The 10,760-nt window shown below is 38.7% G+C and overlaps 1 pseudogene; it reads left to right on the top strand.

The window, feature by feature from the left end:
- Positions 1 to 6,096: 6,096 nt before the first annotated feature.
- LOC111093123 lies at positions 6,097 to 8,516 on the top strand (annotated as a pseudogene).
- The last annotated feature ends 2,244 nt before the right edge of the window (positions 8,517 to 10,760 follow it).

The following is a 10,760-nucleotide window of genomic DNA, read 5'->3' as shown; positions in this document are numbered from 1 at the left end:
GAGCTGGTCACTCAACCAAGCCATCCAAGGGCCCTGAGAAGAAAAATATTTGAAGCAGAGTTGAAAAGGAATATTAGAAATAGGATTTTCACTGTTTTATTTTGTTTTGTTTTGTTTTTTTTGTAAATACAATTGTTACTGATACCCATGAATTCTTCCTGTCAAAATTCTTCCCTGTGACTGGACACAACACAAAGGCAGTAAGTTAATAGAACATATTAACCCTTTTGTTGAAAGTGAAATAAGTGCTTGGCTGCCACGTGCACTGATAGATACCTACGGGATTGCCCACAAGAATGAGAGTGTCCTTGAGTACTGAGGTGTCTGAAAAGCCAAGCCAAGAAGAGGAAGGAGTAGCAGGGCTGGCCACAGCCTGCTGCTCTGAGACACTTGCCTTCCAGAGAATGGATTGTATGCCACCTATAGACCACAGTCCTCAGCCTCAGTCAAGCATACCCTTCAAAAGTGGCACACGGAAGGTCATATAAGGTCAAAAGGTCATTTTTAAGACCTTTTAAAATGTGATAAGTGATAGCCTTTTGCTCTTCAGAAGCATATTTTTACCACTATGTGAATTACAGCACTTAAAATTCTGAATCACTTGAAATCTCAAATTCTTAATATAGGAAATTGAAAAATATAATCTCTAAACCAAACTATTTTCTTAAAAATACTTTTTAACGTTTAAATGGAACATAGATAGCTTCTGGGTTTTTAGACTAAGTGGAAGTTGGTGTCCCATTGGTGCTGAGTATATAGTTTTTATTATGAAAGTCCTTTACTGCCTGTGTGAGTGACTCAAACACACAGATGTTGTAGCTCTCCGGAGCCAGTCTATACAGATTAGTTTCTAAGCCTAGGGTCTGCAATACTTTTGAATTAACTCAATTTAAAATGACAAGAAATTTGAAAATACTTATAAACAAACAAAAAAATTACCTGAATATTGGCAACAAGTCCACTTTAGAGGTTGACATCTGATACCCCTTGGTGTCCAACTCAGCTCTTCCCTATCAGCCCATTTAATCCAGGGAGGTACCAAACCACCAATCTTTATATCACTTACAAAAGGAAAGAGAAAAATGACTTGTATTTAATAAGGTACCAGGTTTTACTCTCCTTTCCATAACAAAAACATGAAAAATAAATAAATAAAATAATTACTGGGCTTTTAGGTTTAGATTAGCCCCTGCTCAGCATTATCAACCATAAATCCCATTAGGCAGAGAGTGGGAAGCAAACTGCAACTTGATTCAGCTAACTCATCTGTGGAGGGCATCAAAAGAAAAAAAAAATCAGTAAAACCATATTTTAACTTCTACACTGTTCTTACTGCCTTTATGTATCTAGTACTCATATGATTGTTTGGTCAAGTAATAGGTAAACACTCAGAACCCATAAAGAAGTTAAGAAATGATGTTTCTGGTGTTCTGTTTATTTCCTATTACAAATAACTTTGTCCTAATATATGTAAGGAGAACCCAGGAAACTGACTTTTCTACCACAAAAACAGCATGATCAATTCATTAGCCACATTAGATAATTTGTTCCCCAATAGGCTATTTGTGCCTCAACACACAAAGAAATGTTGGGAGAAGGGGCGCCTGGGTTGCTCAGTTGGTTAAGTGTCTGCCTTCAAATCAGGTCATAATCCCGGGGTTTTAGGATTGGTCCTGCATCAGGCTCACCGTTCAGCAAAGAGTCTGCTTTTCCCTCTGCCTCTCCTCCACACTTGTGTTCTCGCTCGTTCTGTGCTCTCTCTCTCTCTCAAATAAATAATTTATTTAAAAAGGTGGGAGAAGTTACACTGGAGGATCTTAGAAATTCAGAAATGCCTGTTTGGGGATTGTGCAGAGACTCTCAAATAATTCTGACTAAACCTCAACTTCTCTGAGTAAGAATATATGGTATGGCTGTGGCTCTAGGCTGAGTCCATGATGAATGAGAAAAAATTAATATGAAAGTATTTTTGGCCCACTGGCTCAACTCCAAAGGAAACATAATATTGTTGGATAAGCAATAACGTCTTTGCATTGCTTTCACGGAACTATCCCACCCTTCTTTTTCAACAGGATGAAAGATGGCAGAAAAGTCACAAAGCAGAGTTTTAGCTTTCGATCTTTCTAACATAGCAAAATAAGATAATTCAAACAAAATATTTTCTTAGCACATCATACTAAAGGCAACTTCTGTGCATGTTAAGATATTTCTCAAACCCATAAGCTTTTGTTGATTCCTCAATAAATAATCTGTTTTGTTTTATATTTATATTTATTTATATACAGAAATACAAACAATTTATAGTTTCCTAAACCAACTAAATTCTTACATATACTGTGCCTACTTCCTCTAGTGCCCATTCTACTTGTATCTATCTGGCTAATTCTTACATATTCTTAGAACCTCATTCAACTGCTGCCTCCCCTAAGAAGTCTCCCCGACTTTCCCAGGCCCGTGTAGAGTTTCTTATCCATATCCCACTGCATATCATACATAATTTATGTTACAGTCGTTTGCTTATGTGCCTAGCTCCTCACTAGACTATGAATTCTAAATTTAAAGGTAAAGTCAGGGGTCATACTTTTACCCTGCAATGCCTTGCATAATCCCAAGATCTAACAAACAAACAGAACCTTTTTTATTGAATGAATGCCCCAAAGGAGGCATGATCTAATCAATTATGGGGATGACTTAACTTCTCATTGTCAACATTTAAAGGTAGTATAGAACACCTCAGGGCTGAAACAATGCAAAGCACAAAAGTATATCTATGCATAATCAAATAGCCCTTCCCTATGCAGCTGTTAAGCAAAGTATCACTACATTTATGCATTTTTCAAATCCTTATGCTCTGGCCACCATTTCCATATCTCCCCAGAGAAAAGTTAAAAGCATGATTAAAACAATAATAACAATGATTCTAACAAAAACCACGTTTTTAACTTCGTGAGACTTCTTTGTCTCTGTTCTGTCTTTTGCTCTTTCATCATCTCTTTCTTTTCTCTCTCCCCTATATATCAGGGAGGAGAGCATAGTTGGGATTTTCCTACAGTGTGGTGTGTGCTTTTGATGTTTCTTATAGGTTGCCTTCCTGATTTCTTGTGGTCTTGGAAACCACCCTTCAGAGTGACTCACCCACCACTCAATGCTCTGGGTTGTTTAATATTCTTTCATACCCTTAACAGTTCTACAAATAAGGCAGTTTCCTATTATCTGTGTCTAAGTGTGATCAGTCACTAGTCAAAGAAGGAAAATTCTGATTCACCTCAGATGATCTTTACTTGTGCATAGACTTATGTCACTGTCTACATTTATGGTGTTGTGTGTGTGTGTGTCTGTGTGTGTGAGAGAGGGAGAGACAGGTAGACAGACAGACACACACACACACACAGAGAAGCACCATGATTATGTGCAGTCCTTTAGGCTGGCAGTCTTGATGCAGTGTTCAGTCTTTGGAAATCCCTATTTGGAACATTAGAAACATCTGGAGAAACCACATTTCCATGTTGAAATAAAGATAAGTTGTCATTTCTGCTACTCATTTTGAATTTATCCCACAGCCTTATGAGAGAATTTTGCCCAGAGCAAGTTATAGAGTATGTAACTAAAAAAGAAAAAAAAAAAAGGAAAAGGAAAAGAAAGAAAAAAAATCCCCAAAGGTTAGGAACTGATTTTATAGAATCCTACTAGGGGTTACCTTAACTATCCCTTCAGATATATTTGCTCCACCCAGAGAGTGGGCTTCTGGAAGATACTGAGCTGCAGGCAGTAAGATCCGATACAGACATGGGACACTACCAGGCCTATTTACCAGCCTTTATTGTTTTTCCCCTAAATTATTATTTAAACTTGTGCTTAATAATGTGCATGTATTTTGGTCTGGAAATTTAGGAAAATGCAATATAAATATAAGGTCCCAGGTTGGTGTTCAAGGATCATGTGTTCTATTTCATACTTGATTGCTTGTTTTCTTGGGCGTATGATTAAAAATCATTTAAAAAATCACAATTTTTAATGTGTTTCCTTTATCCAGAAATAGTGATGCAGTTTTGTAGAAGTCCATCTAACTGGAGCAAGTCCCTGGAATGCAGCTTCCCCATGTTGCAGGTGACCATTGTGATGAATTCAGTGACTTACAGCCTCTGCCCAGGACAGCCTGGTGCTCAGCTAAGTGTCCAACTAATGAACTACATGGGGAATTTATACATAAATCAAAAGAACTGCCTTCATCTTTCTTTCCTTTTCTTGAGCTCCCACAGTGATCTCCCACTAAGAGGGAGTCCTTTCATTTGCTCATGGTTCTAACGCACTTGTGGGAAAAAAATATCAGACATTTTTGGCTTTTGGATTTCATACTCAAGTTTGAATATGTGGTTTCATTCCAAAAATACCATAAGAAAGTCTTAGGAGTAGCAAAGCCAGAGGGGGAAAAAAATAGCTGACATTGAGATTCAGTCTTGAACATCCACAAATATTTCTAGAATTTTTTTTTTTTTTTGTAGTCAAGGAGACCTTTCTTCAAAGAAAAGCTTAGTCACTGAAAAGCCAGATATATAAAAGAAATGAGTAAGAAAGACTCTTCTTGAAATAGGCTTGAATCCTGCCTCTGCTTCTTTTCAAAGTTCCTCCAAGGCACTCATTGAACAAGTTTGAAAATTAGTGCCTGGCTCCAGTTTCCAAACTGTGCTCCAGAAAATATGAATCTTTTTAGATGCTTCCCAAAGACTTCTCTGGTCAAAATGCTGTCACATGCTGTATACCATATCCTCCTCTTGCAGTCTCAAAGTTTACTTTAACATAAGAAAACTACAGGGAGTTCTCACACAAAAGGATTTAACACCACATGGAATCTTTAGGTCATGGACACTGCCATATATTCTAGACTGCCAGCCCATGGCGTTTCCCCTGGTTCCCTGAAAACACACTCTGTGGGGGAAGCTCCCCGGCGAGAACATTCCACCTAACGTATTTGACTACTTGCTGCAGGGAGACAGCTCTGAGTAGGGACTGGGACTGTGGAGAGGTACAAGTAATTCAGTGAGGCCCATAGGAGGAGTATAGAATATAAAGAACACAAAGACGAGATTTATGTCAATTGGAGTAAACGTCATATCCTCTGTTTCTCTCTATGTAGACCAAAAAGCCAATGGAGAGCTCTCTCCTGACATTCTTCCATTTCCTCCCAAATCCCTCAGCAACCTCTTTGAAAGCCCTAAGGCATAGCAGCAATGCTTATCAACTAAATGATGGGTATCTGTGCCTCTCTGAAAACAAAAATTCTCAAATGAATTTAAATATTTACCTATTTGTCTATTTCTAGTTCTATGATGACTTCAAATTCCTTACAAATATGTACACTTAAGTGATTTCTGAGAAATGACACAAAGAACAAGGAGTGAAAAAAAACTCTAGAGATCTGTCATATGGTTCACACAGATCGTGCTAAATCTATGAATATAAATTTTGCAAAATGATACTTGTTATCCTGCTTGTCAAAATAGATTAACAACTGTTTTTTCTTTTCTTCTTGAAAGTTTTCATTTCCTTTTTCTTTTCTTTTTTTTTGTAAAGGAATGAATGAAATGCTTTTGGTAAACAGGTAAACCAAAAAATCGTTCTGAGCCATGACCTCAGCCATCAGCTGTCCCCATATTCTCTAACATCCTGAAATTTTCCATTCGACTTGGGTGGCTGATTTCACATTTTTTTCCTGGACCTCTGTACTCTGTGGAGTTTGGGACACCACCAAAAACAAGGAGTGAGCCTGACACCTGCCTGTGTTCTTCTGGCTCCTGCCCTGTGCAGCAAAAGCTTGGGGGAGGACGAGCCTGAAGGCCACACTACTTTCCCACATGGACTGGAGAAGGATGCTGGAGAATGAGAAAATTATCTCTGGGAAATGTTTAAAGAAAATGGAATTATGTACTAAAGCTTTGCCTTAGATGCAAATGGAGAAGGTTTAAGTAATCTTTACTTTTTTCCCATTAGATTGGTGAATATTTGGATTCACTTGAGAAATATTTTCTTACCTTCTCAAAACAGATCTGAGCCAGAGATAAACATGTTACAATGCTAATTGTAAAAGCAAATAAAAAGATGTCCTTTGTGGGAGGTTTTGCCATCATAGTTTTAAACTTCAGTGTAACGGAGAATTTTCAGCACCTGTTGGATACTCACCTGATCTGGAAGGTACGACTCTAAATCTAAATTTTGTTTTGAGAAAAGTGCTCAGAAATGAATGATTACACATGCAACCATTCCAAATTATTACTTTGAAAGAAATAAAATTTGTTTTCTGAAGATGCCCACTGTTATCAGTGTTTTTCACAGGACTGTTCTTGCATACTAGCATAATTATTTTCTTTTGGGGAATTGTTAGTTACAAAACAGAACTGACTCTCCTGCCAGCAATCTATATTAACAGGGCAGGAGGCAGAGGAGGTAAGCTCTGTGTGTAACCCTTCACCTTGAAAGGTGCCTCTGTTGTTCACTTACTAAGGTGGAAATCATGCTGATCCACCCGGGACAGTTGGTACTATGACCATTTTTATATTAGGAGAAGCAAAACTCAACTTCAGGCTAAATCTATCATCATTATCACCTTATTCCTTCTTCTTACCTACATTCTAATTTTGAGAAAAAATTTCAGTAATTTCCTGACATTTTCGACCAGCATAATTTCCAGCAGGCAGTAGAAGTTTGGAGGTTGGTCTCTATTTCATTTACCACCTTTAACATGAGTTCTCTATGAAGTGCTAGTAATAAGCAACTGCACAGAACCATACTGAAGTGCTTCAGCAGCCTGTTTTCACATGTTATGTTGCTACACAGAGTCACATGTGACATGGATTAAATCATAACCCCCCAAAGCAATAATACTGTCCAAGCTCAATATAATGTAACAACTGAATTTCTGTCTCTGCAAATCATTAAGAAGAAAGTTGTGCTATACTTCCATTTTCTATAAAAACAGACCACCATACTCATCCTGACATTTTTACCCTAAATTTAGCATATTATTCACCAAATCAGAAAAATCCAACTAATTGCTTCTTCTTTTCTTTAAAATGTATATTCTTTCAAAATAAATACTACAAACATTAATATTTAGTAATGATTTCCTTTGTACATAGAAACCAAATCATAATGACCTGCCCTTGTACCTTACATTTTTCACTTAATTTTGAATTATGCATCTTAATGAACAAGTAGCTTAAAATCTCTCCATGAAAAAAAAAAAAAAGAAAAGAAAAAAGTGGTCAGATTATAAAAAGTCAATATTTGCAAACATTAAATAAATCTTTACACAATACCTCTTTGCAAAGGAATTTCTCTGGTAATAATATCCAAGTCTCCAGAGATTTCCCTGGCCTTAATTCCACAATCTAGTTTGGATCTGTACTGTACATTAAGCTGGCTTTGTTTTCTTCTCAAATTGATGACTAAAAACTATCAGAAAAGCAAGTTTCCTCTTTCATAATGCTTTACATTCGGTAGGGTAGAAATCAAGGAGTAGTGGCACTTTTGGCATCTCCAAGATTACTGGGACCTTTGCCACCACATGTCACCTGCAGAGCTTTAGGATACAGGAGCTCTTGGCCTGCATGGGTGTGCTGGGTGATCGCAGGATCTCGGTTACCACTGTCTTTGGAGCTACCACATTGGTGATCAACCCTGTAGGAGGAGAAGACTCTGCAGAAGAAATTTAACAAACTCAAAGTGTTTGGCTGGCTCTGAAGAAGCAAAGTAGTAGCAGCAGAGCCAACCCAGGTGGTTTCAACACTTGCTGTCAGAGCAGCCTGTGGTGGACCTGACCACGGCATCAGAGCAGGCAAAGCAGCTGGTAAAATCAAGAGCTGTCAGTGCCCTCAAGGCTGAGACCAAGAACTCAGGCTTCAGAAGCTCTCAAACCCAAGCGGGGAAGTTAGAGGACCCTGAGAGAGGCCAGTCTCCACTTTCCAGACATTCCAAAGGAGCATAATCTGCCCATGATGATCTGCATAAGTCGTCCACATGCCCCTAGAGGAAATATTTGCATGAGAGTTTTGTGTCTTCCGATGATGGGCTTTGAGAACTGAGGCCAGATAGGGAAGAGGCAGTGGACCCCTCAGAATTTTGGTGTTCTGAAAAACGTGGTGGTTCCTGTTCCTGAGCTTCCCCTCCCAGAAGCTACAGCTGCAACCACAGTCATGAGCAGAATGAAGACAAAGATAGGGACCATGATCAAGAACCAGAAGGCCCTTTCCACAGGTTATATTCTTTCCATGAATGCAGGGCCCCTCAGAATGGGAATATACTCTAGATGTATGAAGATGACATGATGCCCACCATCTTCCGTTGGGGCATTCTCTCCCTTTGGAAACATCATCGATCTCTCCATGGACCCACCCAGAAACTGTGCCTTAGTGACCTACAAAAAGATGAAATCAGAAGATCAGGCCATTGCTGAGCTCAATGGGACCCAGGTAGAGTTGATACAGCTCAAAGCCAGCAAGGGCTGTTTGCCGGCTGAATAATATTTCATTGTGTGTGTATATATATATATATATATATATATATATATATAACTTATATTATATATTATAACTTATATTCCACTATATATATATATATATATATATATATATATATATATATATATTCCACAACTTCTCTACCCAAGTGTCCATCAATGGGCACTTGTTTCCTTGTCTGGTCTATTGTAAATGCTGCAGAGACCATATCTAAATATCTAAAAGATATTTTTTGTTGTTTTCTTTGGATATATTCCCCAAAGTGAAATTGCTGGATCATATGGGGTTCTATTTTAATTTTGAGAGTTCTCCAAAGTGTTTTCCATAGTTGAACTAATTTACATTCCCACTGTTAGAATGACCATCATCAGAGAGACAAGAGATAACACATGCTGTCATGGATGTTAACTTCCAAGGTCTTCTGACTGAGGCGTGACTGACCAGCATGTGCCACTGTGACCAGTGAGTGGAACCAATGAAATTACCCATCCTGTGACCAGTGGCTGTCATCTCCCACTGTGAAGCCCCCAGAAGGCCCTGAAGGAGGCTCCATTTACAATGACTGTATTGTTTTCCAGGCATTTCTTTCACTTCCGCTAGGAAGGCTACCCATGGATGGAATGGGCCCCACTGCTGATTCTATGGACACCATTTTACATCTAATTACCCTGATGTTCTAAATGAGGATCTTTTTAAAGTCTTCAGAAACAAACAACCTTAAAAACGTTTAGGAATGTTGTGTTCAAACTAGGGTTTTTGTCCCAACAAAAGATGGTAGGACCTGGCTTCAGCACTACGTCAGTGATGGGTGAGCTCTCATGCTGAGCCCCAAAGCTTGGAAACAGGAAAGGCCTAACTGTATACATGATATGCTAATCTGTTTGCATAAAGTAAGTTGCTTATTCTTCAGCCCTACATTTTGCACTACCAAATATAGCCATATGCTTAATTTAGAAGTGATATATTAACCTGCCTCAAAGGGAAAAGATCTCTGACCAATTTCCTGCTCTCTCCTTCCAGCCCCATACAGTGATGGTCACTCCACTTAGAGCCAGTGGAAGCTTTCCTGTTTCTGAGCTCACAAGCCAGATGCCTGTATTCGTGTGTGCTTACCACACACTGACTCATAGCACTTTAACTGCAGGGGCTGTAGCTGGGAAGCAGGCCACATCAACAACCCAGCACCATCAGGACATTCAACACAGGTGAATGCCAATTTATTCAACCACAAATTATAAGTCTAATAATCAAATTTGACCCTACCTGACCCCAGATGCACAACTCCTGATTTATGTGGCTGAAAGCAATCTCTACAAACCCTCAAAACTCTTCAAATTGACTTTGCATGAACACTGTACGTGGTCTTATACCTGGGTACTTTTTATGGTGAACAAACAGTGTTCAGTGCATCCCCATAATGGACTCACCTAAGAACAAAGTCATAGGAGAACAAATAATAGTAGTCAGAATGAGGCAGAATGCTCATTTATTCACTAGAGTAAGCAACTAGATTGTTTCTAGCAGGATGTGTATATGTGGTATATGTGCATGTGTGAGACTGTATGTTTTAAGCCAAGTATTGATAAGCTGTGTCATCCTATGCAGTTACAGACTATAAAGTAAGTCATAAGCAAAATGTGTTTTAAGTACCATGTTTTCCATTTATTTTCTCACTTCTTCATCTATTCAACAGATATGGGTGAGTGTTATATCACAATAAAGAAATAATAATGTGTTAATTTTCAAACATAGTTCAAAGCATCTTAATAAAATAACTTTATTTACTCTCATGAAAATCCCCAGAGCTAGAGCTGTTTTATTTCCATTATATAGATAGGGACACTGAACACTGACTAAGTCACTTGCCATGCCATGGAGCTAGGACAGCCAGAAACAGCAGAGTTAGATGTCAGGCTGTTTCTCCATGTGGCTGGCTGGCCAGCCAGAGCTTGGGAGAAACACAGAAATCAGGTCAGACCTTCCTCCCCACCTGCTGTTGTGAGCCCCAAGGAGAGATAGCATCTCCTAACCCAGAGTCTCCTTTTAACCTCCTTTCCTCGGGGTTAGACTGTAAACCAGGCCATATGTTTTTGGAAAAACATATAGAATATTATAATTTTGTAGGTAAATACTGACTATATTTATTTCTCTTAAATGAAATACCAAGAGTAAATCTTTTGGTGCCCCATGACAGGCAGAAGAGAGTGGGGCTCTTGGTGGCCACAGCAGCATCTGGCTGAGTGTGAG

Source organism: Canis lupus, chromosome 29 (genome assembly GCF_011100685.1).
Source record: "Canis lupus familiaris isolate Mischka breed German Shepherd chromosome 29, alternate assembly UU_Cfam_GSD_1.0, whole genome shotgun sequence".
In the NCBI taxonomy this organism is placed as follows: domain Eukaryota; kingdom Metazoa; phylum Chordata; class Mammalia; order Carnivora; family Canidae; genus Canis; species Canis lupus.
The sequence above is the reverse complement of the archived record's forward strand: the minus strand, read 5'-3'. Positions and strand labels throughout refer to the sequence as shown.